This window comes from Dipodomys merriami, unplaced genomic scaffold, assembly GCF_024711535.1.
Source record: "Dipodomys merriami isolate MVZ:Mamm:240054 unplaced genomic scaffold, mDipMer1.0.p SCAF_115, whole genome shotgun sequence".
In the NCBI taxonomy this organism is placed as follows: Eukaryota; Metazoa; Chordata; class Mammalia; order Rodentia; family Heteromyidae; genus Dipodomys; species Dipodomys merriami.
In genome coordinates, this window is record NW_027202438.1 from 2846233 (window position 1) to 2870221 (window position 23989).

Below are 23989 nucleotides of genomic sequence, written 5' to 3' on the forward strand. Positions count from 1 at the left end.
GGGTTAAGGTGAGGGTTAGGCTGAGGGTGAGGGTTACGGTCAGGGTGAGTCTTAGGGTTAGGGTGAGGGTGAAGTTTAGTTTGAGTATTAGTGTTAGGGTTAGTGTGAGGTTTAGGTTGAGGATGAGAGTTAGGGTTACGTTGAGGGATAAGTTGAGGCAGAGGGTTAGGTTTAGGGTGAGGTTTAGGGTTAGGGTGAGACTTAGGGTTAGTGTGAGGGTTAGTGTTAGGGTTATGGTTAGTGTTAGGTTGAGGGTAATTGTTAGGGTGAGGTTTATGGTTAGGGTGAAGGTTATGTTTAGGATGAGGGTTATGGTTAGTGTTAGGGTTATTGTTAGGGTTAGGCTTAAGGTTATGCTGAAGGTGAGGTTGAGGGTTAGGGTTTGGTTTAGGGTTAGGGTTAGGGTTAGGGTGAGAGTTAGGGTTCAGGTTAAGTTTAAGGTTAGGGTGAGGTAGTGTTAGGGTTACCTTGAGCGTGAGGGTTAGGGTTAGGGTTAGGGTGAGAGTTAGGGTTCAGGTTAAGTTTAAGGTTAGGGTGAGGTAGGGTTAGGGTTACCTTGAGCGTGAGGGTTAGGGTTAGGTTGAGGGTTATTGTTAGGTTTAGGGTTAGGGTGAGGTTAGGGTTAGAGTTAGGGTTAGTGTTAGGATAAGGGTAGGTGTTAGGGTGAGGGTTTTGGTTAGGGTGAGGGTTATGGTTAGGTTGAGGGTTAGGATTACGATTAGGGTTATTGTTAAGGTTAGGTTTAGTGTTACGTTTACAGTGAGGGTGTGGGTGAGGTTTAGGGTTAGAGTGATGTTTAATGTTTGGGTTCGGGTTAGAGTTAGGGTTAGGGTGAGGGTGAGGTTTAGAGTTAGATTTAGGGTTAGGGTGAGGGTTAGATTGAGGGTTAGGTTTAGGTTTAGGCTTAATGTTAGGCTGAGGGCGAGGTTGGGGGTGAAGGTTAGGGTTAGGGTGAGGGTTAGGTTAACGGTTAGGGGGAGGGTTAGGATGAGGGTCAGGGTTAGGATTGGGGTTAGGGTGAGAGCTAGGGTGAGGTTGAGGTGAAGGGTTAGGTTTAGGGTGAGGGTTAGGGTTAGGGTGAGAGTTAGGGTTCGGGTTAAGTTTAGGGTTTGGTTGAGGGTTAGGATAAGGGTTACGGTGAGGGTGAGGGTTAGGGTTAGGTTGAGGGTTAGGGTTAGGGTGAGGCTGAGGGTGAGGGTTAGGGTTAGTGTTAGGATGAGGATTAGGTTTAGGATTAGGGTTAGGGTGAGGGCTAGTGTAAGGGTGAGGTTTAGGGTTAGGGTTAGTGTGAGGTTTAGGGTTAGCGTTATGGTTAGGGTTAGGCTGAGGGTGAGGGTTACGGTAAGGGTGAGGTTTAGGGTTAGGGTGAGGGTTAGGTTAAGGTTTAGGGTGAGGGTGAGGGTTAGATTGAGGATTACTGTTAGGGTTAGCGTGAGGTTTAGGGTGAGGATGAGGGTTAGGCTTAGGTTGAGGGCTAGGGTGAGGGTGAGCTTTAGGGTTAGTGTTAGGGTGAGGTTTAGGGTTAGGGTGATGATTAGGGTTAGTGTGAACGTTAGTGTTAGCGTTAATGTTAGTGTTAGGGTGAGAGTAAATATTAGTGTGTGGGTTAGGTTTAGGGTTAGGGTTAGGTTGAGGTTTATGATTAGGGTTAGGGTTAGAGTTAGGCTTAGGTTGAGGGTGAGATTTAGGGTTAGAGTTAGGGTTAGTGTTAGGGTTAGGGATACGGTGTGGGTTAGGATTAGGGTTAGGCTTAGGCTTAGGCTTTGGCTTAGGCCAAGCATGAGGGCGAGTGTTAGGGTTGGGGTTAGGGTGAGGGTTAGGTTTAGGTTTAGGGTGTGGGCTAGTGTGAGGGTTAGGTTGAGGGTTAGTGTTAGGGATAGGGTTAGGTTTAGGAATTGGTTTAAGGTGAGATTGAGTGTGAGATTTTAGGTTAGGGTTAGGGTTAGGATTAGGGTTAGTGTGAAAATTAGATTTAGGGTTTGGGTTAGGGTTAGGTTTAGGGTTAGGGTTAGTGTTAGGGTTAGGGTTAGGGTTAGGGTTACAGGGAGGGTTAGGGTTAGGGTTAGGGATAGGCTTAGGATTAGACTGAGGGTGAGGGTGGGGGTGAGGATTAGGGTTAGATTTAGGGTTAGGGTTAGGGTTATTGTTAGTATTATGGTTAGGGTTAAGTTTGCAGTGAGGGTGAGGCTGAGGATGAGGGTTATGGTTAGGGTAGGGTTAGGATTAGGGTTAGTGTTATTATTAGGGATAGGGTTAGAGTTACGGTGAGGTTGAGGTTGAGGGTGAGGTTTAGGGTTAGATTGAGATTTAGGGTTAGGGTTAGGGTTAGGGTGAGGGTGAGGGTGAGGTTTATGATTAGAGTTAGTGTTTGGGGATGGGTTTGGGTGAAGTTTAGAGTTAGGGTTAGTGTTAGGGTTAGGGTGAGGGTGAGGGTTAGGTTGAGGTTGAGAGATAGGGTTAGGTTTAGGTTTAGGGTTAGGGTGAGAGAAAGTGTGAGGGTTAGTGTGAGGGTTAGGTTTAGTCTTAGGGTTAGGCTAATGGTGAGGGTGGGGTGAGGATTAACATTAGGGTGATGGTTAGGGTTATGGTTAGTGTTATTTTTAGGGTTAGGGTTAGAATTCCGGTGAGGGTGAGGTTGTGGTTGAGTGTTAGGATTAGGGTGGGGTTTAGGGTGAGGGTTTGGGTTAGGTTGAGGGTGAGATTTAGCATTACAGATAGGGTTAGGGGGAGGGTTAGGGTTAGGTTTAGGGTTGGGGTGAGGGCTAGGGTGAGGGTGAGGTTTAGCTTAGGGTTAGGGTGAGGTTTAGGGTTAGGGTTAGGGTGAGGGTGAGATTTAGAGTTAGGGTTAGCGTGATGCTGAGGTTGAGGGTTAGGGATAGGTTTAGTGTTAGAGTTAAGTTTAGGTTGAGGGTTTGGTTGAGGTTGAGGGTTAGGCTTAGGGTTACAATTAGGATTATGGTAAGGGTTAGGGTGAGTATGACAGTTAGGTTTAGGGTTAGGCTTAGGCTTAGGGTTAGGCTGAGGGTGAGGGTGAGGGGGAGGGTTACGGTTAGGGTGAGGGTTAGGGTTAGGCTTAGGGTGAGAGTTACTGTTCGGTTAAGTTCAGGGTTAGGTCAGGGTTAGGGTTAGGGTTACGGTGAACGTGAGGATTAGGGTTAGTTTGAGGGTTAGGGTTAGGGTTAGGGTGATGGTTAATGGTAGGGTTAGGGCATTTATAAGATTATTTCTTTGTTGCTTTGTATGTCCCTCCCCCACAGTGTAACCCCCGCTTTCACTATATTTGATGTCAGTATAACATGTGGAGGAGATGGGGACAAACAAGTCGTTTAAGGATTCAGGTGGACCTGTTGCAACAATGAGAAGTACAAAATCTCATGTCAAAACCAGCTTTACAATGTCGGTGTGGAGGGGGGAGGGGGGTATAATTGGGTGGGGGGAGGGGGGTATAATTGGGTGGGGGGAGGGGGGAGGCGGGGAAGGGAGGTGAAGGGTAAACAAAGGAGGAGGCTGCAATGCTTGGTAAGAAATGTATGCATTATCCTGCCCATGTAATTGTAGCCCCTCTGTACAGTATGTTCTCAAATAAAATAAAATTAAATTAAAAAAAAGAATTATAATAAAAAAATGTTAGGGTTAGGGTGAGGGTTAGGATGAGGATTAGGTTTAGAATTAGGGTTAGAGTGAGGGCTAGGTTGAGGGTCAGTGTTATGGTTAGTGTTAGATTAAGTTTTAGGGTTAGGGTTAGGGTTAGGTTGAGAGTTAGGTTGAGGATTATGGTTACAGTGAGTGTGAGGGTTAGGGTTAGGGTGAGGGTTAGTGTTAGTGTTAGGGTTAGGGTTAGCATTAAGTTTAGGGTGAGGGTGAGTGTTAGGATTAGGGTTAGTGTTAGGGTTAGGTTTAGGGTTAGGATTAGTGTTATTGTTAGGGTTAGAGTTAGAATTTTGGTGATGGTGAAGCTGAGGGTGAGGGTGAGGATTAGGGTTAGGTTTAGGGTGAGGTTTAGGGTTAGATTTAGGATTAGAGTTAGGGTGAGGGTGAAGTTTAGCAATAGATTTAGGGTTCGTTAGAGGGTTAGTTTGAGGGTTAGGGTTAGTGTTAGTGTTAGGGTTAAGTTTAGGGTGAGGGTTAGGTTGAGGTTTAGGTTTATGGTTAGGGTTATGCTTAGGAATAGGTTTAGTGTGAGTGTGAGTGTGAGAGTTAGGGTTAATCTTAGGCTTAGGCTTAGGGTTAGGCTGAGTTTGAGGTTTTGGGTGAGGATTAGGGTTAGGGTTAATCTTAGGCTTAGGCTTAGGGTTAGGCTGAGCGTGAGGTTGAGGGTGAGGGTTAGGGTTAGTGTGATGGTTAGGTTTACTGTTAGGGTGAGGGTTAGGATGAGATTTAGAGTTACGGTGAGGATGATCGTAAAGGTAAAGGTGAGTTTTAGGCTGAGGGTGATGGTAAAGATAAGTGTGAGTGTTAGTGTTAGGTTTAGGGTTAGGGTAAGATTTAGGGTAAGTGTTAGGGTGAGCGTTAGATTGAGGATTAGGGTTAGGTTAGGTTTATTGTTAGGGTCAGGGTTAGGGTTACGGTTACGATGAGGGTGAGGGTGAGGTTTAGGGTTAGGGTTAGGGTGAGGTTTAGTGTTAGGGTTAGGGTTAGAGTTACTGTTAGCGTGAATGTGAGTTTTAGGTGTAGAGTTAGAGTGAGGGTGCGGGTTAGGCTCAGGGTTAGGGTTAGGGTGCGGGTTCGTGTGTGGGTAACGGTAAGGGTAAATGTGAGGGTTAGGCTGAGGATGAGGGTTACGGTAAGAGTGAGTGTTAGGGTTAGGTGGAGGTTTAGTGTTAGGGTTAGGGTAAGGGTGAGGGTTAGATTGAGGATTAGTATCAGGGTTAGTGTGAGGTGTAGGGTGAGGATGAGGGTTAGGGTTAGGGTGAGGTCTACAGTGAGGGTGAGGGTTAGGGTTCGTGTTAGGGTGAGGTTTAGGGTTAGGGTGATGGTTAGGGTTAGTGTGAGCCTTAGTGTTATTGTTAGGGTTAGTGTTAGGGTGAGGGTAAGTGGTAGGGTGAGGGTTAGGGTAAGGGTGAGTGTAATGGTTAGGGTGAGGGTTAGGGTTAGGTTTAGGTTTATTGTTAGGGGTAGGGTTAGGTTTAGAGTTAGGGAATGGGTGAAGGTGAGATTTAGGGTTAGACTTAGAGTTAGTGTTAGGGTTAGGGTTAGGGTGAGGGTTAGGCATACGGTTAGGTTTAGGATTATTCTTAGGCTTAGGCTTAAGCCGAGCATGAGGTTGAGGGTTAGAGTTAGGGTTAGGGTGAGGGTTAGGGTTAGGGTTAGAGTGAGGTTTAGGATGAGGTTTAGTGTTAGGAGTAGGGTTAGGGTGAAGGCTAGGGTGAGGGTAAGGGTGAGGGTTAGGGTTAGGGAATGGGTTAGGTTTAGGATTAGGGTTAGTGTGAGGGTGTTTGTGAGGGTTAGGGTTAGAGTTAGGGTTAGGCTTAGAGGTAGGGTGAGGGTCAGGGTGTGGGTTAGGGTTAGGGTTTGGGTTAGGGTGAGGGTGAGGCTGAGGATTAGGGTTACTTTTAGGGTTAGGGTTAGGGTTAGGTTTAGTGTTATGTTTAGGGTTATGGTTAGGCTTAGGCTTAGGGTTAGGGTGAGGTTTAGGGTTAGTTATAGGGTTAGGGGGAGGGTTAGCGTAAGGCTTAGTCATAGGGTTAGTGTTAGGGTTAGGGTGATGGTGAGGGTTAGGTTGAGGTTTAGGGTTAGGGTTAAGGTTAGGGTTAGTTTGAGGGTTAGTGTTAGGGTTACGGTTAGTGTTAGGGTGAGGGTAAGTGTTAAGGTGAGGGTTTGGTTTAGGGTGAGGGTTATGGTTAAGGTGAGGGTTAGGATTAGGGTTAGGGTTATTGTTAGGTTTAGGGTTAGGGTTAGGGTTACTGTGAGGGTGAGTTTTAGGGTTAGAGTTATGGTTAGGGTGAAGTTTAGGGTTTGGGTTAGGGTTAATGTGAGGGTTAGGGTGAGGTTGAGGTTTAGTGATAGAGTTAGGTTTAAGGTCAGGGTTAGGTGGAGGTTTAGGGTTAGGGTGTTAGTGTTAGGGTTAGGGTGAGTGTTAGGGTTAGGGTTATGTTTAGGGTTAGTGTTAGGGTTAGGGTGTGGTGAGGTTTAGTGATAGAATTAGGGTTAGGGTGAGGCTGAGGGTGAGGGTTAGTGTTAGTGTTAGCATTAGGGTGAGGGTTAGGTTTAGGGATAGGGTTAGGATTAGGATTAGGGTTAGGGTTAGGGTGAGTATGAGGGTTAGGGTTAGGGTTAGGGTAGGCCTTAGGTTTAGACTGAGGGTGAGGGTGAGGTTGAGGGTTAGGTTTAGGGTGAGGGTTAAGTTTAGGGTTAGGGTGAGTTTTAGTGTTAGGGTTAGGGTTATAGTTAGGGTTAGGGTGAGCATGAGGTTCAGGGGTAGATTTAGGTCTGGGGTTAGGGTTATTTTTAGGGTTAGGGTTAGGGTTAGTGTAGAGTTAGGGTTACAGTTAAGGTTAGGGTCAGCATGATGTTTACGGTTAGAGTTAGGTTTAGTGTTAGGGTTAGGGGTAGGGTGAGGGTTAGGGTTAGGATTAGGCTTAGGCTTAGGCTTAGGCTGAGCATGAGGGTGAGGGTTAGGTTTAGGATTAGGGTGAGTGTTAGGATGAGGTTTAGTGCTAGAATTAGGATTAGGTTAAGGGCTAGGGTGAGGGTTATGGTGAGGGTTAGGTTTAGGCATATGGTTCAGGTTAGGATTAGGGTTAGGGTTAGGGTTAAGGTGAGGTTTAAGGTTAGGGTTAGGGTTACATTTAGGCTTCGGGTTAGGCTGAGTGTGAGGGTGGAGGTGAGGTTAGAGTTAATATTAGGATTAGGGTTAGAGTTACTTTTTGTGTTATGGTTAGGGTTAAATTTGCAGGGAGGGTGAGGCTGCGGGTGAAGGTTATGGTTAGAGTTATGGTTAGGTTTAGGGTTAGTGTTATTCTTAGGGTTAGGTTTAGAGTTAAGGTGAGGGTGAGGGTTAGGGTTGGGTTGAGGTTTAGGGTTAGGGTTAGGGTGAGAGATAGGGTTCGGTTAATTTTAGGGTTAGCGAGAGGGTTAGGGTTAGGGTTAAGGTGAGCATGAGGGTTAGGATTATGTTTAGCATTAGGGTTATTGTTACTGTTAGGGTTAGAGTTATGGTGAGGGTGAGGGTTAGGCTTAGAGTTGGGGTGAGGTTTCCGATTAGGGTTAGGATTAGTGTTAGGGTGAAAGTGAGGTTTAGTGTTAGATTTAGGGTTATTTGGAGGATAAGGTCGAGGGTTAGGGTTAGGGTTAGTGTTCAGGATAAGGTTAGGGTGAGGGTTAGGTTGAGGTTTAGTGTTAGGCTTAGGGTTAGGTTTAGGATTAGGGTTAGGGTGAGGGTGAGGGTGAGGGTGAGGGTTAGGGTTAGGTTTACGCTTAGGGTTAGGCTGAGGGTGAGGGTGGGGATGAGGAGTAGGGTTGGGGTGATCGTTAGGGTTAGGGTTAGGGTGAGGGTTAGGGTTAGGATTAGGGTTAGGGTGAGGGCTAGGGTGAGGGTGAGGGTTAGGGTAAAGGTTAGGGTTAGGCTTAGGCTTAGCATTAGGCTGTGCATGAGGTTGAAGGTGAGGGTTATGGTTAGGGTTAGTGTGAGGTTTAGTGTTAGGGTTAGTGTGGAGGAGATGGTAAAGGTAAAGGTGATGCTTAGGTGGAGGGTGAGGGTTACGGAAAGGGTGAGGGTTAATGTTAGGGTGAGAGTTAGGGTTAGGGTTAGGGTTAGGATGAGGTTTAGGTTTAGATTTAGGGTTAGGGTGATGCAGAAGTTGAGATTTAGGGTTAAGATTAATGTTAGGTTTAGGCTTAAGGTGAGGGTTAGGTTGAGGGTGAGGGTTAGGTTTAGGGTTAGGATTAGCATTAGGGTTAGTGTTACGGTGAGTGTGAGGGTTAGGGTTAGGCTTAGGATTAGGCTGAGGGTGAGGGTGAGGGTGAGGTTGAGAGTTAGTGTGCGGGTTAGGGTTAGGGTTATGGCCAGGATTAGGATTAGGTTTAGGGTTAGGATTAGGGTTGTTGTGAGGGCAAGTGTGAGGGTGAGGTTTAGGGTTAGGGTTAGGGTGAGGTTTAGGTTTTATGTTAGGGTTAGGGTGAGGTTGAGGTTTAGGGTTAGATTTAGGTTTAAGTTGAGGCTGAGGGTGCAGGGTAGGGTTAGGCTTAGTTTTAGGATTAGGGTAAGGGATAGGTTGAGTGTGAGGGTTAAGTTTAGGTTTAGGGTTAGGCTTAGGGTTATGCTGAGGTTGAGGGTTAGGGTCATGGTTAGCTTTAGGGTTAGGGTGAGTGCTAGGATGAGGTTTAGGGTTAGGATTAGGGTTAGGGTGAGAGCTAGTGTGAGAGTTATGGTGAGGGTTAGGTTTAGGCATAGGGTTAGGTTTACGATTAGGGTTAGGTTGAGGGTGAGTGTGAGGGTTAGGGTTAGGCTTAGGGATAGGTTTAGGTTTAGGATTAGGGTTAGGGATTCAGTGACGGTGAGGGTTATGGTTAGGGTTAGGGCTAAGCTTATTGCTAGTGTTGGGGTTAGGGTTAAGTTTGTGGTGAGGGTAAGGCTTAGGGTGAGGGTTATGGTTATGTTTAGGGTTAGGGTTAGGGTTAGAGTTACAGTGAGGTTGAGGGTGAGGGTGAGGTTTAGGGTTAGTGTGACCTTTAGGTTGAGGTTTAGGGTTAGGCTTAGTGTTAGGGTGAGGGTGAGGGTTAGGTTGAGGTTTAGGGATAGGGTTAGGTTTATGATTAGGTTTAGGGTGAGGGTGAGTGTGAGGTTTAGGGTGAGGGTTAGGGTGATGGTAAGTGTTAGGGTGAGGGTTTGGTTTAGGGTGCGGGTTATTTTTAGGGTGAGGGTTTGGATTAGGGTTAGGGTGAGTTTTAGGATTTGAGTAAGTGTTAGAGTGAGGGTGAGGGTTAGGGTGAGGTTTAGGGTTAGAGTTAGGGTTTTGGTGAGGGTTAGGTTGAAGTTTAGAGTTAGTATTAGAGTTAGGGTTACGGTGAGAGTTAGGGGGTGGGTTAGGGTTATGGTTAGTGTTAGCGTTAGGGTTAGGGTGATGGTGAAGTTTAGGTTTAGAATTAGGGTTAGGGTGAGGCTGAGGGTGAAGGTGAGTATTCGGGTTAGGGTTAGGATTTGGATTAGGGTTAGGGTTAGGGTGAGTGTGAGGGTTAGGGTTAGGGTTAGGTTTAGCCTTAGGTTTAGGCTGAGGGTGAGGGTGAGGTTTAGGGTTAGTTTGAGGGTTAGGGTTATGGTTAGGGTGTGGTTTAGTGTTAGGGTTATTGTTAGGGTTAGGGTTATGGTGAGGGTGAGGTTTAGATTGAGGATTAGTGCTAGGGTTAGTGTGAGGTTTAGGGTGAGGATGAGAGTTAGGTTTAGGGTGAGGGCTAGGGTGAGGGTAAGGTTTAGGGTTAGTGTTAGGGTGGGGTTTAGGGTTAAGGTGATGATTAGGGTTTGTGTGAGGGTTAGTATTAGCATGAGGGTAAGTGTTATGATGAGGGTTGGTGTTAGGGTGAGGGTTTGGGTTAGGGTTACGGTTACTGTGAGGGTGAGGGTGAGGGTTAGTGTTATGGGTCGGATGAGGTTTAGGGATAGGGTTAGGGTTAGAGTTAGGGTTAGGTTTCGGGTTAGAGTTAGGGTTAGAGTGAGGCAGAAGTTGAGGGTTAGGGTTAGGATTAAGGTGAGCATTAGGTTGAGGGTGAGGGTTAGGTTTAGGGTTAGGATTAGGATTAGGGTTAGGGTTAGGGTGAGTGTGAGGGTTAGCGTTAGGGTTAGACTTATGGTTAGGCTGAGGGTGAGGGTGAGGGTGAGGGTGAGGATTAGGTGAGGTTTTGTGTTAGGGTTATGGGGAGGGTTAGGTTTAGGTTTAGTGTTAGGGTTAGGGTGAGGGTGAGGTTTTGGGTTAGAGTTAGGGTTAAGTTCAGGCTGAGGGTGCAAGGTAGGGTTAGTGTTAGGTTTAGGATTAGGGTAAAGGATAGGGTGATTGTGAGGGTTAAGTTTAGGTTTAGGGTTAGGCTTAGGGTTATGTTGAGGTTGAGGGTGAGGCTGAGGTTTAGGTTTAGGGTGAGGTTGAGGATTAGGTTTAGGGTTAGGGTAAGTGCTAGGATGAGTTTTAAGGTTAGGATTAGGGTTAGGGTGAGGGCTAGTGTGAGGTTTATGGTGAGGGTTAGGTTTAGGCTAGCGTTAGGTTTACGATTTGGGTTAGGTTGAGGGTGAGTGTGAGGGTTAGGGTTAGGGTTAGGCTTAGGGATAGGGTTAGGTTTAGGATTAGGGTTAGGGTTAGAGTTATGGTGAGGGTTACGGTTACGGTTAGGGCTAGGGTTATTGTTAGTGTTATGGTTAGGGTTAAGTTTGTGGTGAGGATAAGGCTTAGGGTGAGTGTTATGGTTATGTTTACGGTTAGTTTTAGGGTTAGAGTTACAGTGAGTTTGAGGGTGAAGTTGAGGTTTAGAGTTAGTGTGACCTTTAGGTTGAGGTTTAGGTTTAGGGTTAGGGGTAGGTTGAGGGTGAGGTTTAGGGTTAGGGGGAGTATTAGGGTGAGGTTTAGGGTTAGGGTTAGTGTTAGGGTGAGGGTGAGGGTTAGGTTGAGGTTTAGGGTGAGGGTTAGGGTGATGGTAAGTGTTAGGGTGAGGGTTTGGTTTAGGGTGAGGGTTATGGTTAGGGTGATGGTTTGGATTAGGGTTAGGGTTATTTTTACAATTTGGGTAAGTGTTAGAGTTAGGGTTAGGGTGAGGGTGAGGTTTAGGGTTAGAGTTAGGGTTCTGGTGCGGGTGAGGTTGAGGTTTAGGGTTAGTGTTAATGTTAGTGTTACGATGAGAGTTAGGGGGAGGGTTAGGGTTAGGGTTATGGTTAGTGTTAGCGTTAGGGTTAGGGTGAGCGTGAAGTTTAGGTTTAGAATTAGGGTTAGGGTGAGGCTGAGGGTGAAGGTGAGGCATAGGTTTCGAGTTAGAATTTGGATTAGGGTTAGGGTTAGGGTGAGTTTGAGGGTTAGGATTAGGGTTAGGGCTAGCCTTAGGTTTAGGCTGAGGGTGAGGGTGATGGTGAGGGTTAGGGTTCGTTTGAGGGTTAGGGTTAGGGTTAGGGTGAGGTTTAGTGTTAGGGTTAGGGTTAGATTTAGCGTTAGGGTGAGGCTGAGGTTTAGGTGTAGAGTTAGGGTTAGGCTGAGGATTAGGGTGAGTGTTAGGGTTACGGTGAGGGTGAGGGTTAGGTTTAGGGTGGGAGTTAGGGTTCGGTTAAGTTTAGGGTTAGAGTGAGGGTTAGGGTAAGTGTTACGGTGAGCGTGAGGGTTATTGTTAGGTTCAGGGTTAGGGTTAGGGTTAGGGTGAGGGTTAGCGTTAGGGTTAGTGTTAGAGTTAGGGTTAGGTTGAGTGTTAGGTTGATGTTGAGGGTTAGACTTATGATTACGATTCGGATTAGGGTAAGGGTTAGGTTGAGTGTGACGGTTAGGGTTACGGTTAGGGTTAGTCTTAGGCTTAGGCTGTGGGTGAGGGTGAGGTTGAGGGTTAGGGTTAGTGTGAGGGTTACGTTTAGTGTTAGGGTGAGAGTTAGGGTTCGGTTAAGTTTAGGGTTAGAGTGAGGGTTAGTCTTTTGGTTAGGTTTAGTGTTAAGGTGATTTTTAAGATTAGGGTTAGAATTAGTGTTCTTATTGAGGTTAGGGTTAGGGTTATGGAGAGGGTGAGGGTGAGGGTGAAGTTGAGGGTTAGGGTTAGGGTTAGGGTGAGTTTAGGGTTAGGATTAGGGTTATGTTGACGGTGAGGTTTAGAGTTAGATTTAGGGTTAGTTGGAGTGTTAGGTCGAGGGTTAGGGTTAGGGTTATTGTTAGGGATAAGTTTTGGGTGAGGGTTAGGTTGAGGTTTAGTGTTAGGGTTAGGGTTAGGTTTAGGATTAGGTTTAGGCTGAGCGTGAGGGTGGGGGTGAGGATTAGGGTTAGGATGATGGTTACGGTTAAGGTGAGGGTTAGGATTAGGATTAGGGTTAGGGTGATTGCTAGGGTGAGGGTCAGTGTTAGGTAGAGTGTTAGGCTTAGGGATAGGTTTAGGCTGAGCGTGAGGTTGAGGGTGAGGGTTAGGTTTAGGTTGATGGTTAGGTTTACGGTTCGGGTGAGGGTTAGGATGAGGTTTAGGGTTAGGGTGAGGATGATGGTAAGAGTTAAGTTGAGGGTTAAGCTGAGCGTGACGGTTAAGATAAGCGTGAGGTTTAGGGTTAGGTTTAGGGTTAGGGTGAGGGTTAGATTGGGGATTAGGGTTAGAGTTAGGGTTAGTGTGAGGTTTAGGGTGAGGATGAGTGTTAGGGTTAGGGTGAGGGTCTAGGGTTAGAATTAGGTTTAGGGTGAAGTCTAGGGTGAGGGTGAGTGTTTGAGTTAGGGTTTGGGTTAAGATGAGGTTTAGCATTAGGGTGATGGTTAGTGTTAGTGTTATGGTTAGTGTTAGGGTTAGGGTTAGTGTTATGGTTAGGGTAAGTGTTAGGGTGATGGTTAGGGTTAGGGTGAGGGTTATGTTTAGTGTGAGGGTTAGATTGGGGTTTAGGGTTAGAGTTAGGGTTAGTGTGAGTTTTATGGTGAGGATGAGTGTTAAGTTTATGGTGAGTATTAGGGTTAGGGTTAGGGTTAGGGTAAAGGTTAGGGTGAGGTTAGGTTGAGGTTTAGGGTTAGGGTTAGGATTAGGGTTAGGGTGAGGGTGAGTGTGAGGGTTAGGGTTAGGGTTTGGCTTAGGCTTAGGGTTAGGCTGAGGGTGAAGTTGAGTGTGAGGGTTAGGGACAGGGTTCGGGTGAGGTTTAGTGTTAGGGTAAGGGTTAGAGTTAGGGTTAGGGTGAGGATGAGGTTTAGGGGTAGAGTTAGGGTTAGGGTGAGGGTGAGGGTTAGGGTGAGGGTTGCGGTGCGGGTGACAGTAAGGGTAAAGATGAGGGTTAAGCTGAGGGTGAGGGTTACGGTAAGGGTGAGGGTTAGGGTTAGGGTTAGGGTTTGGGTTAGTGTTAGGGTTAGGGTGAGGGTTAGATTGAGGCTTAGTGTTAGGGTTAGTGTGAGGTTTAGGGTGAGGATGAGGGTTAGGTTTAGGGTGAGGGCTAGGGTGAGGGTGAGGGTTAGGGTTAGTGTTAGGGTGAGTTTAAGGGTTAGGGTGATGGTTAGGGTTAGTGTGAGCGTTAGTGTTAGCGTTAGGGTTAGTGTTAAGGTGAGGGTATATGTTAGGTTGAGGGTTAGTTTTAGGGTTAGGTTTAGGTTTAGGGTCAGAGATAGAGTTGGGCTTAGTGTGAGGGTGACATTTAGGGTTAGAGTTAGGGTTAGTGTTAGGGTTAGGGATAGGGTGAAGTTTAAGGTTAGGGTTAGGCTTAGGCTTAGGCTTAAGCTTAGGTGGAGCATGAGGAAGAGGGTTAGGGTTCGGGTTAGGGTTCGGGTTAGGGTTATGTTTAGGGTGAGGGCTAGTATGAGGGTTAAGTTGAGGGTTAGGGTTAGTGATACGGTTAGGTTTAGGATTTGGGTTAGGGTGAGAGTGAGTGTGAGGGTTAGGGTTAAGGATAGGTTTAAGCTTATGGTTAGGGTGAGGATTAAGGTTAGGGTTTGGGTTATGCTTAGGTTTAGGGTCAGTGTTAGTGTTAGTTTTAGTGTTACTGTTAGGTTTACAGGGAGGGTTAGGGTTAGGCTTAGGCTTAGGGTTAGGCTGAGGTTTAGGGTGGGGGTGAGGATTAGGGATAGGGTTACCGTTAGGGTGAGGATTATTTTTAGTGTTATGGTTAGGTTTAAGTTTGCAGTGAGGGTGAGGCTGAGAGTGAGGGTTAGGGTTAGGATTAGAGTTAGTGTTATTGTTAAGGATAGGGTTAGAGTTACGGTGAAGTTGAGGGTGAGCGTGAGGGTTAGGGTTAGGGTGAGCTTTAGGGTAGGTTTAGGGTTAGGGTTAGGGTGAGGGTGAGGTTTAGGGTTAGAGTTATGGTTTGCCGGAGGGTTAGGGTGAGGTTTAGGGTTTGGGTTAGTGTTAGGGGTAGGGTGAGGGTGAGGGTTTGGTTGAGGTTTAGGGATAGGGTTATGTTTAGGATTAGGATTAGGGTGAGCGTGAGTGTGAGGGTTAGGGTGAGGGATAGGTTTAGGCTTAGCTTTAGGCTGAGGGTGAGGGTGGGTGTGAGGATTAGTGTTATTGTTATTGTTAGGGTTAGGGTTAGAGTTACGGTGAGGGTAAGGGTGCGGGTGAGGGTTAGGGTAGGGTTAGGGTGGGGTTTAGTGTTAGGGTTCGGGTTAGGCTTAGGGTGAGGGTGAGGTTTAGGGTTAGATATAGGCTTAGGGTTAGGGTGAGGGTTAGGGTTAGGGTTTGGTTTAGGGTGAGGTTGAGGCTGAGGATTAGGGTTAGGTTTAGTGTTAGGGTTAGGGTTAGGGTTAGGGTTAGGGTGAGGTTTAGGGTTAGGGTTAGGGTTACGTTTAGGCTTGGGTTAAGCTGAATGTGAGGGTGTGGGTGAGGTTAGAGTTCGAATTAGGGTTAGGCTTAGGGTTATTGTTAGTGTTATGGTTAGGGTTAAATTTACAGTGAGGGTGAGGCTGTGGGTGAGGGTTAATGTTACGGTTATGGTTAGGTTTAGGGTTAGTGTTATTCTTAGGGTTAGGGTTAGAGTTACAGTGAGGTTGAGGGTGAGGCTGAGGGTTAGGGTGAGGTTTAGGGTGAGGTTTAGGATTAGGTTTAGGGTTAGGGTTAGGGTGAGGATGAGGTTTAGGCTTAGATTTAGGGTTTGGGTGAGGGTTAGGTTGAGTTTTAGGTTTAGTGTTAGGGTTAGGGTTATGGTGAGAATTAGGGGTAGGGCTGGTATAGGGTTAGGGTTAGGGTTAGTGTTAGCGTTAGGGTTAGTGTGAGGGTGAAATTCAGCGTTAGAATTAGTGTTAGGGTGAGGCTGAGGGTGAGGGTTAGGATTTGGATTAGGGTTAGGGTTAGGGTGAGTGTGAGGGTTAGGTTAGGGTTAGGGTTAGCCTTAGGTTTAGGCTGAGGGTGAGGGTGAGCGTGAGGGTTAGGGTTAGTTTGAGGGTTAGGGTTACGGTTAGGATGAGGTTTAGTGTTAGGGTTAGTGTTAGATTTATGGTTAGGATGAGGGTGAGGTTTAGGGGTAGAGTTAGGGTTAGGATGAGGGTTAGGGTGAGTGTTAGGGTTAGGGTTAGGTTTAGATTTAGCGTTAGAGTTAGAGTGAGGGTGAAGTTTAGGTTAAGAATTAGGTTTAGGGTGAGGCTGAGGGAAAGGTGAGGATTAGGTTTAGGGTTATTATTGGGATTAGGTTTAGGGTTAGGGTGAGTGTGAGGGTTAGGTTTAGGGTTAGTGTTAGCCTCAGGTTTAGGCTGAGGGTGAGGGTGAGAGTGAGGGTTAGGGTTAGTTTGAGGGTTAGGGTATAGGGTTAGAGTGAGGGTTAGTGTTAGGGTTAGGGTTAGGTTGTGCGTTAGGTTGAGGTTGAGGGTTAGGCTTAGGTTTACTATTATGATTAGGGTGAGTTTTAGTGTGAGTGTGATGGTTAGGGTTAGGGTTATGTTGAGGTTTAGGTTTAGGGTTAGGGTTAGGTTGAGGCTGAGGTTTAGGGTTAGAGTTAGGGTTAAGTTGAGGGTGAGGGTGCAGAGTAGGGTTAGGGTTAGCATTAGGATTAGGGTAAGGGATAGGGTGAGTGTGAGGTTTAAGGTGACGGTTAGGGTGATAGGGTTTTGCTGAGGTTTAGGGTGAGGGTGAGGGTTAGTGTTAGGGTTAGGGTGAGGGCTAGTGTGAGGGTTATGATGAGGATTAGGTTTAGGCATAGGGTTAGGTTTAGGATTAGGGTTAGGTTGAGGGTGAGTGGGAGAGTTAGGGTTAGGGTTAGGCTTAGGGATAGGGTTAGGTTTAGGATCAGGGTTAGGGTTAGGGTTACTTTGAGGTTTAATGTTATGGTTAGGGCTAGGGTTATTGTTAGTGTTATAGTTAGGGTTAAGTTTGTGGTGAGGGTGAGGCTTAGGGTGATGGTTATGGTTATGTTTAGGGTTAGGGTTAGGGTTAAAGTTACAGTGAGGTTGAGGGTGAGGGTGAGGTTTAGGGTTAGTGTGACCTTTTGGTTGAGATTTATGGTTAGGTTTAGGGGTAGGTTGAGGGTGAGGTTTTGGATTAGAGTTAGGGTTAGGGTAGTAATAGGGTGAGGTTTAGGGTTGGGGTTAGTGTTAGGGTGAGTGTGAGGGTTAGGTTGAAGTTTAGGGATAGGGTTATTTTTAGGATTAGGGTTAGGGTGAGGGTGAGTGTGAGGTTTAGGGTGACGGATAAGGTGATGATTAGTGTTAGGGTGAGGGTTTGGTTTAGGGTGAGGGTTATGGTTAGGGTGAGGGTTTGGATTACAGTTAGGGTGAGTTTTAGGTTTTGGGTAAGTAGGTTTTGGGTTAGGTTTAGGGTGAGGGTTAGATTGGGGTTTAGGGTTAGAGTTAGGGTTAGTGTGAGGTTTAGGGTGAGGATGAGTGTTAGGGTTAGGGTGAGGTTTAGCGTTAGAATTATGTTTAGGGTGAGGTCTAGGGTGATTGTGAGGGTTAGAGTTAGGGTTAGGGTTAGGATGAGTTTTAGGATTAGGGTGATGGTTAGGGTTAGTGTTAGGGTTAGGGTTAGTGTTAGGGTGAGGGTAAGTGTTAGGGTGAGGGGTAGGGTTAGGGTGAGGGTTATGGTTAGTGTGAGGGGTAGATTGGTGATTAGGCTTAGAGTTAGGGTTAGTGTGAGTTTTATGGTGAGGATGAGGGTTAGGGTTATGGTGAGGGTTAGGGTTAGGGTTAGTGTTAGGGTTAAGTTTATGGTGAGGTTTAGTGTTAGGGTGAGATTTAGGGTTAGGATTAAGGTTAGGATGAGTGTGAGTGTGAGGGTTAGTGTTAGGGTTAGGCTTAGTTTTAGGGTTAGGCTGACGGCGAGGGTGAGGGTGAGGGTTAGGTTTCGGGTGAGGGTGAGGGTTAGGGTTTGGTTTAGGGTAAGGGCTAGTGTGAGGTTTAGGTTGAGGATTAGTGTTAGGGATATGGTTAGGTTTAGGATTTGGGTTAGGGTGAGAGTGAGTGTGAGGTTTACGGTTAGGGTTAGGGTTAGGCTTAGGTTTAGGGAGAGGATTAGGGTTAGAGTTTAAGTTAGGGTTAGGTTTAGGGTCAGGGTGGGGGTGAGGATTAGGGTTAGGTTTAGGGTTAAGGTTAGGTTTATTTTTAGTGTTATGTTTAGGGTTAAGTTTGCAGTGAGGGTGAGGATGAGGGTGAGGATGATGGTTAGGGATAGGGTTAGGTTAATGTTAGGGTTAGTGTTAATGTTAGGGTTAGGGTTAGACTTATGGTATGGTGAGGGTGAGGGTGAGGGTTAAGGTTAGGTTTAGGGTGAGGTTTAGAGTTAGGGTTAGGATTAGGGATAGGATGAGGGAGACTTTTAGGGTTAGAGTTAGGTTGAGGGGGAGGATAAGGTTGAGGGTTAGAGTTAGGGCTAGTGTTAGGGTAGCGTTAGGTTTAGGATTAGTGTAAGATTGAGGTTTAGGGTTATGCTTAGGTTTAGGGTTATGATTAGGGTTAGGGTGAGTGTGAGGGTTAGGGTTAGGATTAGGCTTAGGCTAAGGGTTAGGCTGAGGGTGAGGGTGGGTGTGAGGATTAGGCTTAGGGTGATGGTTAGCCTTATGGTTAGGGTGAGAGTTAGGATGAGGGTTAAGGTTAGGATTAGGATTAGGGTGAGGGCTAGGGTGAGGGGAGGGTTAAGGTTAGGATTAGGGTGAGGGCTAGGGTGAGGGGAGGGTTAAGGTTAGGGTTAGGCTTAGGCATACTTTTAGGCTGAGGGTGATGGTGAGGGTGAGGGTTAGGGTTATGGTGATGGATAGGGTTAGGTTTACAGTGAGGGTTAGGCTGAGGGTTCCGGTTAGGGTGAGGGTTACAATGATCGTGTCAGTAAGAGTAAAGTTGAGGGTTGGGCTAAGGGTGAGGGTTACGTTAATGGTGAGGGTTAGTGTTACGTTGAGGGTTATGGTAAGGGTTAGGGTTAGGGTTAGATTGGGGATTAGGGTTAGGGTAATTGTGAGGCTTAGGGTGTGGATGAGGGTTAAGGTTAGAATTAGGGTTTGGGTGAGTTCTACAGTGAGGGTAAGGGTTAGGGTTAGGGTTAAGTTTATGGTGAGGTTTAGGGTGAGGGGTAAGTTTAGGTTTAGGGTCAGGGTTAGGTTTAGTATGAGGGTTATGGTTAGGGTGAGGGTGAGGGTGAGGGTAAGGGTTATGGTGAGGGTTACAGTGAGGGTGAGGGTTAGGGTTAGGATTTGGGATAGGGTTAGGTATAGGCTGAGATTGAGGGTGAGGGAGACGGTGAGGTTTAGGGTTAGGGTTATGTTTAGGGTGAGGTCTAGGGTGAGGGTGAGGGTTAGGGTGAAGGTGAGGGTGCTGGTGAGGGTCTTGGTTAGGTAATGGTTAGGGTTAGGGTGAGGATTAGTTGAGGGTTAGGGTAAGGGTGAGGTTGAGGTTTAGGGTGTGGGTGACAGTTAGGGTTAGGGTGAGGGTTCGGGTGATGGTGATGTTTAGGGTTAGGTAGAAGGTTAGGGTTAGGGTTAGGTGAGGGTTAGTGTTAGGGTTAGGGTTAGCGTGAGGGTTAGGATTAGGTTTAGGGTTAGGGTGAGGTTTAGGGTGAGGGTGAGGGTTAAGGTTAGGGTTAGGTTTGTGGTGTGGGTAAGTGATAGCATGAGGGTTCGGCTGAGTGTTTGACTTAGCATTACGGTTAGGGTGAGGGTTAGGTTGAGGATTAGGATGAGTTTTAGGGTTAGTGTGAGGGTTAGGGTTAGGCTTAGCGTGAAGGCGACAGTGAGGGTGACAGTTAGGGTTAGAGTTACGGTGAGGGTTAGGTTAATGTGAGGTTTAGGGTGAGGATGAGATTAAGTGTTAGGATGAGGGTTAGGGTGAGGGTGAGGGTTAGGGTTAGGGTTTGGGTTAGGGTGTGGGTTAGTGTTAGGATGTGGCTTATGGTTAAGGTGAGGTTTAGGGTTAGGTTTAGAGTTATTGTTACAGTTAGGGTTAGGGTTATATTTACGGTGAGGGTAAGGGTGAGGGTTAGGTTTGGAGTTAGGATGAGGTTTAGGTTTAGGGTTAGTGTTAGAGTAAGGGTTAGTGTGAGGGTGAGGTTTAGGGTTGGAGTTAGGGTTAGTTTTAGGATTAGGTTTAGGGTGAGCATTAGTGTGAGGGTTAGGGTTAGGCTTAAGCTTAGGCTTAGGTTTAGGCTTAGGCCGAACATGAGTGTGAGGATTAGGGTTAGTGTTAGGGTGAGGGTTAGGGTGAGGGTTAGGATGAGGTTTAGGTTTAGGACTAGAGTTAGGGTGAGTGCTAGTTTGAGCGTTAGTGTGAGGGTTAGGGTTAGGTTTAGGATTAGGTGTAGGTTGAGGGTCAGTGTGAGGGTTAGTGTTAGGGTTAGGGTTAGGCTTAGGCTTAGGGTTAGGGTTAGGGTGAGGGTTAAGGTTAGGCTTTGGTTTTGGGTCATGGGGAGGGTTAGGGTTAGGGTTAGGGTGAGGGTGAGGGTGAGGGTTAGGGTTAGTGTGAGTGATAGGGTTACGGTGAGGGTTATGGTTAGGGTGAGGTTTAGGGTTAGGATTAGGGTTATTGTTACCATTAGGGTTAGGGTTACAGTTACTGTGAGGGTAAGGGTGAGGGTTAGGGTTGGGGTTAGGATGAGGTTTAGGTTTAGGGTTAGGCTTAGAGTTAGGGTTAGGGTGAGGGTGAGGTTTTGGGTTGGAGTTAGGGTTAGTTTTAGTGTTAGGGTTAGGATGAGGGTTAGGGTTAGGGTTAAGCTTTGTCTTAGGTTTAGGCTTACGCCCAGCATGAGGGTGAGGATTAGGGTTAGGGTTAGGGTGAGGGTTAGGGTTAGGGTAAGGGTGAGTGTTAGGATGAGGTTTAGGGTAAGGATTAGTTTTAGGGTGAGAGCTAGGGTGAGGGTTAGGTTTAGGGATAGGGTTAGGTTTAGGATTAGGGTTAGGTTGAGGGTGAGTGTGAGAATTAGGGTTAGGGTTAGGCTTAGGGTTTTGGTGAGGATTAGGGTTAGGGTTTGCGTTAGGGTGAGGGTGAGGCTGAGGATTAGGGTTAGGTTTAGGATTAGGTTTAGAGTTAGGGTTAGGCTGAGGGTGAGGGTGGGGGTGAAGATTAGGTTTAGGGTTAGGGTTAAAATTAGGGTTATTTTTAATGTTGTGTTTTGGGTTTAGTTTGTGGTGAGGGTGAGCCTGAGGTTGAGGGTTATGGTTAGGGTTAAGCTTAGTCTTAGGGTTAGGCTGAGGGTGAGGGTGGAGGTGAGGAATATGTTTTGGGTGATAGGGTGAGTGTTAGGATGAGGCTTAACATTAGGATTAGGTTTAGGGAGAGGGCTAAGGTAAGGGTGAGGGTTAGGGTTAGGCTTAGGCTTAGGCTTAGGGTGAGGCTTAGGGTGAGGGTGAGGGTGAGGTTTTCGGTTAGGGTGATGGATAGCGTTAGGGTTAGGCTGAGTGTTAGGATGAGGGTTAGGGATAGGGTGAGGATTAGGGTGAGTGTGACGGTAAGAATAAAGGTGAGGGTTAGGCTGAGGATGAGTGTTCCCCTAAGGGTGAGAGTTAGGATTAGGGTAAGTGTTAGGGTGAGGGTTAGGGTAAGGGTTAGGGTTAGTGTTAGGGTTAGAGTTAGGGTGAGGGTTAGGAGGAGGGTGAGGGTTAGGGTTAGGTTTAGGATTAGGATTAGGGTTAGTGTTAGGGTGAATGCTTAGGTTGGGCTTAGGGATAGGGTTAGGCTTAGCGTTAACCTGAGGGTGAGGGTTACGTTTAGGATTCGAGTTAGGGTTAGCGTTTGGGTGAGAGTTAGGGTTTGTGTTAATTTCAGGGTTAGGGTGAGGGTTAGGGTTAGGGTTATGTATGGTGAGTGTTAGGGTTAGGTTTAGGGTGAGCGTCAGGTTTAGGATTAGGGTTAGGGTTAGGGTTATTGTTAGTGTTATGGTTAAGGTTAAGTTTACGGTTAGGGTGAGGCTGACGGTGAAGGTTAGGGTTAGGGTTAGGGTGAGGTTTAGGGTTAGGGTTAGAGTTACAGTTAGGGTGAGGGTTTAATTTAGGGTTAGGTTTAGGGTGAGGGTTTGGGTTAGTGTTATTTTTAGGGTTAGGGTTAGAGTTACGATGAGGGTGAGGGTTAGGTTTAGATTTAGGGTGAGGGTTAGGGTGAGGGTGAGGTTTAGTGTCAGAGTTAGTGTTAGGGGGAGGATTAGGGGGAGGGTTAGGTTTAGTGTTAGTGTTAGGGTTAGGGTGAGGGTTAGGTTGAGGTTTAGGGTTAGTGTTAGGGTTGGATTTAGGATTAGGGTTATGGTGAGGCTGAGTGTGAGGTTTAGGGTTAGGATTAGGCTTAGGCTTAGTGTTAGGCTGAGGGTGAGGTTGGGTTTGAGGATTAGGTTAAGGGTGATGGTTAGGGTTAGGTTTAGGTTTAGGGTTAGGATTAGGGTTAGGGTTAGTATTAGGGTTAGGTTGATGTCTAGGTTGAGGGTGAGGGTTAGGGTTAGGAAGAGGGTTAGGCTTATGTTTAGGTTTAGGGTTGGAGTTAGGGTTAGTGTGAGAGTGAGTTTTAGGGTTAGAGTTAACTTTTGTGTTAGGGTTTGCTTTAGGGTGAGCATTACTGTAAGGGTTAGGGTTAGGCTTAAGCTTAGGCTTAGGGTTAGGCTTAGGCTGAGCATGAGGGTGAGGCTGAGGGTGAGGTTGAAGGTGAGGTTTAGGGTTAGGGTTAGTGTTAGGGTTAGGTTTAGGGTTAGGGTGAGGGTTAGGGTTAGGGTTAGGATTAGGATTAAGGTTAGGTTTAGGGTTAGTGTGAGGGTTAGGGTTAGGTTTAGGGTTAGGCTTAAGGTTAGGCTGAGGGTGAGGGTGAGGTTTAGGGTTAGGGTGAGGCTTAGGGTTAGGGTTAGGGTGAGGTTTAATGTTAGGGTAAGGGTTAGAGTTAGTGTTCGTGTTAGTGTTTGGGTTAATGTGATAGTTAGGGGGAGGGCTAGGGTTAGGGTTAAGTTTAGGGTTAGGTTTAGCGGTAGGGTTAGGGTGAGGGTGAAGTTTAGGGTTAGAATTAGGGTTAAGGTGAGGCTGAGGGTGAGGGTTAGGGTTAGGGTTTGGGTTAGTGTTAGGGTTAGGGTTACGGTGAGGGTGAGAGTGAGGGTGAGGGTTAGGGTTAGGGTTAGGATTAGTATTAATGTTAGGGTTTGGGTGAGTGTGAGGGTTAGTGTTAGGGTTAGGGTTAGGGTTAGGTTTAGGGTTAGTATTAGGGTTAGGTTTAGGGTTATGGAGAGGGTTAGGTTGAGGGTTAGGATTAGGATTAGGCTTAGGTTTAGGGTTAGTGTGAGGGTTATGGTTAGAGTTAGGGTTAGGCTTAAGTTCAGGCTGAGGGTGAGGGTGAGGGTGAGGTTTAGGGTTAGGGTGAGGCTTAGGGTTAGGGTTAGGGTGAGGTTTAGTGTTAGGGTAAGGGTTAGAGTTAGGGTTAGTGTTAGTGTTAGGGTTAGGGTGATAGTTAGGGGGAGGGCTAGGGTTAGGGTTAAGTTTAGGGTTAGGTTTAGCGGTAGGATTAGGGTGAGGGTGAAGTTTAGGTTTAGAATTAGGGTTAAGGTGAGGCTGAGGGTGAGGGTTAGGGTTAGGTTTGGGGTTAGTGTTAGGGTTAGGGTTAGGGTGAGGGTTATGGTTAGTGTGAGGGTTAGGGTTAGGGTTAGGATTAGGATTAGGGTTAGGGTTAGTGTGAGTGTGAGGGTTAGTGTTAGGGTTAGGGTTAGCCTTAGGTTTATGCTGAGGTTGTGTTGAGTATGAGGTTTAGGTTTAGAGTAATGGTTAGTGTTAGGTTTAGGGTTATGGTGAGGGTCATGTTTACAGTTAGGCTTGGGCTTAGGCTTAGGCATAGGCCGAGCATGAGGGTGAGGGTTAGGGTTAGGGTGAGGGTTAGGGTGGGGGTGACCGTAAGGGTCAACATGAGGGTTAGGCTGAGGTTGAAGGTTACTGTAAGGGTCAGGGTTAGGGTTAGGGTGAGGTTTCGGGTTCGGGGTAGAGTGAGGGTGAGGGTTAGATTGAGGATTAGTGTTAGGTTTATGGTGAGGTTTAGGGGGAAGATGGGGGTTAGGGATAGGGTGAGGGTGAAGGTTAGGCTTAGGTTTAGGTTTAGGGTTAGTTTGATGGTTAGCTTAGTGTGAGGTTAGCTCAGTGTTAGTGTTAGTGTTTGTGTTAGGGTGAGGGTAAGTGTTAGGGTGTGGGTTAGGGTTAGGGTGAGCGTTAAAGTGAGGGTGAGGGTGAAGGTTATGTTTAGGGTTAGGATGAGGTTTAGGTTTAGGTTTAGGGTTAGAGTTAGGGTTATGGTGAGAGTGAGGTTTAGGTTTAGAGTTAGGGTTAGTGTTAAGTTTAGGGTTAGGGTGAGGGTCAGGTGTAAGGTTAGCCTTAGGCTAAGGCTTAGGCTTAGGCCGAGCATGAAGGTGAGGGTTAGGGTCAGGGTTAGGGTGAGTTTTAGGATGACGTTTAGGGTTAGGATTAGGGTTAGGGTGAGGGCTATTGTGAGGGTTACGGTGAGGGTTATGTTTAGGGATATGGTTAGGTTTAGGAATAGGGTTAGGTTAGATTGAGTGTGAAGGTGAATGTTAGGGTTATGGTTAGGGTTAGGCTTAGGGTTAGGGTGAGGGTTCGGGTTAGGGTTTGTGTTAGCATGAGGGTGAAGCTTAGGATTAGTGTTAGGTTTAGTATTAGGGTTAGGTTTAGGTTTAGGGTTAGGTATACGGTGAGATTTAGGCTTAGGTTTAGGCTGAGGATGAGGGTGGGGGTGAGAATTAGGGTTAGGTTTAGGGTTAGGGTTATTGTTAGTGTTAGGGTTAGGGTTAGGTTAGGGTTAAGATTGCGGTGAGGGTGAGGTTGAGGGTGAGGGATATGATTAGGGTTAGGGTTAGGGTTTGTGTTATAGTTAGGGTTAGGGTCACAGTTAAGGTGAGGTGGATGGTGAAGGTGAGGGTGAGGATTAGGGTTAGGGTGCGGTTTAGGGTGAGGTTTAAGTTTAGGGTTGGGGTTAGGGTGAGGGTGAGGTTTAGG